This window comes from Melospiza melodia, chromosome 7 (genome assembly GCF_035770615.1).
Source record: "Melospiza melodia melodia isolate bMelMel2 chromosome 7, bMelMel2.pri, whole genome shotgun sequence".
NCBI lineage: Eukaryota > Metazoa > Chordata > Aves > Passeriformes > Passerellidae > Melospiza > Melospiza melodia.
Genome location: NC_086200.1, coordinates 14,457,152 through 14,463,151, shown reverse-complemented (window position 1 = coordinate 14,463,151; position 6,000 = coordinate 14,457,152).

The following is a 6,000-nucleotide window of genomic DNA, read 5'->3' as shown; positions in this document are numbered from 1 at the left end:
AACCCTAAGACGAGAAAGGCAAATCAGCCAGGAATTAGGGATGTCCCCAAGGAAAAAGCTGTGGAGGCAGGCATGTTGTGGTGCTTTTGCGCTCTTCTTGGGTAGTCCTTCGCAGCTGCTGTGTTCTTGGAACTCAGGGCTTTCTGGTTAAAAGAACACTAACCCTAGGCGTAACTCAACCCTTAAGCCTAGGAAGGTAAATCAGCCTATGGTTGGGGATGGTCTCATGGAAATAGCAGTGGAGGCAGCCAAGTTGTGTCACTTTTGCGCTCCCCTTGGGATGCCTTGAACAGCTGCAGTGTGCCTGGAGCTAAGGGCTTCCGAGTTTTAGAAATCCTAGCCCTAGGCCTAAGCCTAACAGTAACCCTGGGAAGGTAAATCAGCCTGGTGTCAGGCTTCTTGCCAAGGAAAAAGCCGTGAAAGCAGCCATGTTGTGGCACTTTTGCACTCCTTTTTGGACGCCTTTCACAGCTCCAGTTTGCCTGGAGGTCTGGACTTCCTGATTTTAAAAATCCTAGCCCTAGGCCTAACCCCAACCCTAAGACGAGAAAGGCAAATCAGCCAGGAATTAGGGATGTCCCCAAGGAAAAAGCTGTGGAGGCAGGCATGTTGTGGTGCTTTTGCGCTCTTCTTGGGTAGTCCTTCGCAGCTGCTGTGTTCTTGGAACTCAGGGCTTTCAGGTTAAAAGAACACTAACCCTAGGCCTAACTCAAACCTCAAGCCTAGGAAGGAAAATCAGCCTATGGTTGGGCATGGTCTCATGGAAATAGCAGTGGAGGCAGCCAAGTTGTGTCACTTTTGCGCTCCCCTTGGGATGCCTTGGACAGCTGCAGTGTGCCTGGAGCACAGGGCTTCCTGGTTTTAAAATCCTAGGCCTAAGCCTAACAGGAACCCTAGGAAGGTAAATCAGCCGGGTATTGGGGTTCTTCCCAAGGAAAAAGCTGTGAAAGCTGCCATGTTGTGGCACTTTTGCACTCCCTTTGGGATGCCTTTGGCAGCTGCAGTAAGCCTGGAACTCAGGGCTTCCTGGTTAAAAAAACCCTATCCCTAGGGTGAACCTCACCCTAGCCCTAGGCAGATAAATCAGCCTCGGTATAGGGATGGTGCCAAGGAAAAAGCGCTGTGAAAGCAGGCATGTTGTGGCACTTTTGAGCTCCCCTTGGGATGACTTTCGCAGCTCCAGTGGGCCTGGAGATTAGGGCTTCTTCATTATAAAAATCAAAATCCTACGACTATCCCTAAGGCTAACCCTAGGAAGAAAAATCAGGCTTGGATTAGGCATGTTCCCTAGGAAAAAGCTGTGCAGGCAGCCATGATGTGGCACTTTTGCACTCCCTTTGGAATGTGTTTCACAGTTCCAGTGTGCCTGGAGCTCTGGGCTTCCTAGTTTTACAAATCCTAGCCCTAGACCAAAACCCAACCATAAGATGAGAAAGGAAAATCAGCCAGGAATAAGGGATGCTCCCAAGGAAAAAGCCCTGGAGGGAGCAAGTTGAGGCAATTTTGCGCTGCCCTAGGGAAGTCTTTCGCAGCTGCAGTGGGCCTGGAGCTCAGAGCTTACTCATTTAAAAAACCCTTTCCCTATCCCGCACTGGAGGCAGGTAAATCAGCCTAGGTATAGGGATGTTCCTAAGGAAAAAGAGGTGGAGGCAGCCATGTTGCACCACTTTTGCTCTCCCCTTGGGATGACTTTCGCAGCTCTGCAGTGTTCCTGGAGCTCAGGGCCTCTTGCTTTAAAAACCCTATCTCTAACCCTAACTGGAGGCATGTAAATAAGCCTAGGGGTAGGCATGGTCCCAGGGAAAAAGCTGTGGAGGCAGGCATGTTGTGGTACTTTTGCGCTCCTCTTGGGTAGTCCTTGGCAGCTGCTGTGTTCTTGGAACTCAGGGCTTTCTGGTTTAAAAACCACTAAAAATCCACTAGTTCTGGCAGGGAGAAACTCTGCCAGCACAGAAAACATCTCCCATCGTGTTCTAGAGTTTGCACGGAGATCTGCCAAGTGTTTGGCAGGGAGAAAAGGAAAGTTGTCCAAAACAGCTTCCAATCGAATGTTCATGTGATTGGAAAAGTCAGGAGAGTGGTAAGGTACTGTTTTCTATCAGTTGGCAAGCTGCGCACACAATCCCAGTGTCGTACAGCTTCCTTCTTCACCTTTCCGAAGCTGCCGCTCTCTCCGGCTCCTGGAGGGGAAGAAGCGCCTTCTTCGCGCAAAGACGATTGTGCCGCTCACAGTGCTCTCCTTAGCGCGGCTTCTGCCGAGAGACGCCCGGGAGCGACCCTTAGCTCCGGAGTGCTCCGTACCTTCCCATTCTATTTTTAGGCTCGACAAACGAAATGGTATACTTGCAGCAGTAGGGCAGGACATTGAACTGGACTTTCTCCTTTTAGAGAGAAGCTAATGGAAAAGTTTCACCGGAATCAGAGCAGGCTGTAAAAGAAGAAAAGTGTCATGAAAATAAGCCAGCCTTATCCTCTTAGTCTTGCTTGTTGTGATTGGCCAAGAATGAAATGTGTCAACTCTGTGTTTTTGGGTTTCACATCAGTAACAGGTACTTCAGCTGCTGTACTTCTCTCCTAAAGTTAAGAACAGAATCCAAGGAATTGTGATTCCATGGTCTCAATTCACCCTATGGTGCCGAAAAAGGAGTGGAAGGTGCACGGGTCAATTAACTTGAATGGCCTATGTAAATCAGCGGCCACTGATTTCCTGAAGGCTTCAACAGGTTAGTTGCCTATGTTTTTCTTGGAATTGTTTTAACCTTTGGTCATGTTTTTCTTGCGATTCTTTTACCCTTTCCCCATTAGTTCAGCCTTTGCTCTCAAGCCTTTGCTGACATTTCCAATATCTCGGTAGCCTGGAAAAGTGTTGTCTTTATTGATCACATCATTATTCCCTTCCAAGGGTTGTTTGCCTCAAGTCTCAGTTTGGCTGGTTTTCTGCTAGTTGATTGTCAGAGGGCAGCAGGTGTTTTGTAAGAGCAAGTACACAATCCCATAGCTTGCTTTTCTTTGGATTTGGCCTGTCTAGAAAATGGAATGACTGAACATCTCTGAGAGGCTTTTCTCTCCTCATTAGGTTTCACTGGAAGGGCAGATGCAAATGGTCTACCTGAAGTCTTGGCACAGAAGAAAGTAGTGGTTTGCTGCTGCATAGAGCTAGAAGCTTACAAAAGGAAGGCCTTGGGCTGAGGCCCATTACTTTGGCTAAGTAGAAAAGGACTGTGGGAAGGTGAGGCAGCTGAATTCGAGGTAGATCAACAAGTTCTAGAACCATCGTGTGTTCACAGCGTGGTGCATGGTGGTTGGTTGAATTGTGTTTGTTATGGCTTAAAGCTATGGAACTGAGAAAGGCCTAAGTGTTTCAAAAGCCTGGTTTTTGTAAGAAAGCAGCTCTCCTTTGCGTCTGCCTGGAGACTCTGCATCACCACGGACCCTCACTGCCAGTTTGCCAAGGAGATGATCAGTAGGAATGTTGCAGAGCTGCTGTGTGCATCTGAATGGAATGGCAGAGAGCGAAGCGCTGGACATTTCTGGCTTTAGTTACAATGCTGCTGCATTGGTGCCAGTTGAGTTGGTTTTCCATCAGTGGCCTTTCTGTCTAGAAGTACACTGCCCAGAGTATTTGATGCCATTTCCTTCCTGTTGTTTTCATACCTTCCTTCAGTTGAAAGGATGATACAACCTTTCCATTTTGAAGATCCCTGTTAGGAAACACTATGCCAGAGGAGTCATCGCTCCCTTTTCTTCTGCCTCCTTTGCCATTTTCAGAGACTCATTTCAAATTTCTGCTCATGTCAAGAAGAATACTGAGACTACTTAGCAGGGTTGACGCTCTCAGCTGCTTTCTTTCCTCTTTCATACTGCTTCATACTGGATGTGACTTCAAGGCCTCGTTTTGTCATCTGCATTTTGCCGTGATCCAAAGCTTCCAGGCCTGTGATTCCAGGCCTGTGAACACAAAAAGAACTCTTAGTCTTTTGCAAGAACTACCCCTAGGAGGATTTGTGTTCACTTTGATCTCTACAGTGTTTCAGAAAAAAGGAGATTGTACTCTCTTCTTGTGTACTCTCTTCTTGTGCTCTCATTTCCCTCTCTCTGCCTTGCATGCCCTAGTTAATCTACCGGCGTGACTCATTTGGCATCATCTCACGGTGCAAATTCTGCATAGTTTCATCTCCTTACAAATGCCAGTTGCCAAGGAGCCTATCTAACCATTCAAGGGGCAAAGAATTGCAGGGCTGGCCAGTTCAGGTGCTGAAACTGTAAGTCATGCCATATCAAAGTGACAGAGCAAATCAATTGATCTCGGACTTTCAGCTGGACACCTCTGAGAATAGCAGCTTGTCAGCAATGACACAGCCATCTTCCTCGCTGTATTCCAGAAAGAGGAAAGGGATACCTTCAATGGTTAATATGTTTGGCATGAGAAAACAGCAAGAAATGTACCGCAAAATACTTGAGTCAGATCAAGTGCGTTTCTCTAGTGAGAATTTTGCTCTTGTTCTTTCTTGTCTGTGCCTTTACTTTTCACAGAAGACAGGGGAGCATTTCATTATTACTGTTCTTTTGTTTTCTCTTGTTGGCCTCCCTCTTTCCACCTGCAATTAACAAATTTGCCTTTCTTTACTGGCTTCTCTTTCTTTACTTCTACAGGTTGACATGAGGTCATCCAACCTTACCATCAATGTTCTCAGACAGTGGAGAGAAGTAGAAGGTACAGCTAAATGGATAAAAGAAACCCACAAAAATAGACAGGTTTTTACAGTCTTCTGTGAGAACATTAGGACACAAGATGTCTTTGAACTGAGTAATGCTCTATTGATTTAACTTTTAGTCCACTCTATTATTATTACTATTATTACATGTGTTTGGCCTTTAGTACAGCGCCTTGGAACTAATCCAGGCCAATACTTTGGCTAATTTTGTTTGATTTCTAGTGAGGACTTTGTTTCTTAAGGAATAGTCCAGAGAAAGAGCGTCCATGGTACAGTTACGGGTCATAAATTTCTGGTACAGTTTGTGCTGGTAATACATCTAGGAAAGAAAGGTTTGACATCTTGTTTGACTTTCAAATGGAACCATGATTTGAAAAACCTAAGAGTTGCGGTTCCCCCCCCACCCCACACCCCAAGTACTTCTCTTTGCAATATTACTCAGGGATTACACATAAAAGCCCACCCTGTAAAATACGTTGCAGATACTTTGCAATAAGTGCAGCTTAGCAGCTAGAGATGATAACGTGGGTTAAATAACATTGCTTCTGCAGTGATGGAAACTCTGTCTACGCAGACATACTCAACAAAGGTTACGATGGCTTAGCTCCTGGGCTCAAGTGAACGTGCATTTTAGAACTTCCCAAGAAGGTGAATTCAACCTCCTTCATTGCTCTCTGCTGAAGTCCCAAGAGAATTTCAGTCTGCTTTTTGTCATTTACAGCTGTCACTGCCTAGCTCTTGAACATGAGACTCCCTCATGACTGATGAAAGTTGTCTAGTTAAGAGTGGGTGAAAGACATGCTCTTGCTCTAGAAGGAGATGAGAAGGTTTCTGCAGTCTTTGTCATCTCTACTGCTTGTGATTTCTATACAAAACCAGCGGGAAGTTTGCTGAAGGCAGTCCAGAAGCTGGCAATATGGACAGCTTACAGCCGAACACTTGCTGCAGTGCAACCATGGTGACACCAGAAAGGACTTCAAAAATTTAAAAGGGCAAACAAAGCAGTTGGAAGGAAAAGAACATGAACCATTATTCCATTTTTCTAATCTATCTTTCTTTCAATCATCATTTTCATGCAGTTTCGCGGCTTGCGTTGGTATCCCTCCGAAGGAATCTGAGACAGAGTAAGCTTTTGAATGGAGTAGAGGTGAGAAACGCAGGCCAAGTTGCCTTTTTTGCCATCAAATACCAGTTACGCTTGAACTACCCTTTGCTTAAGGTGCTTAGCTTACACTAAGAATTGATTAGCACATTTTGATGTGAGCAAATTTTACTGTCATGACTG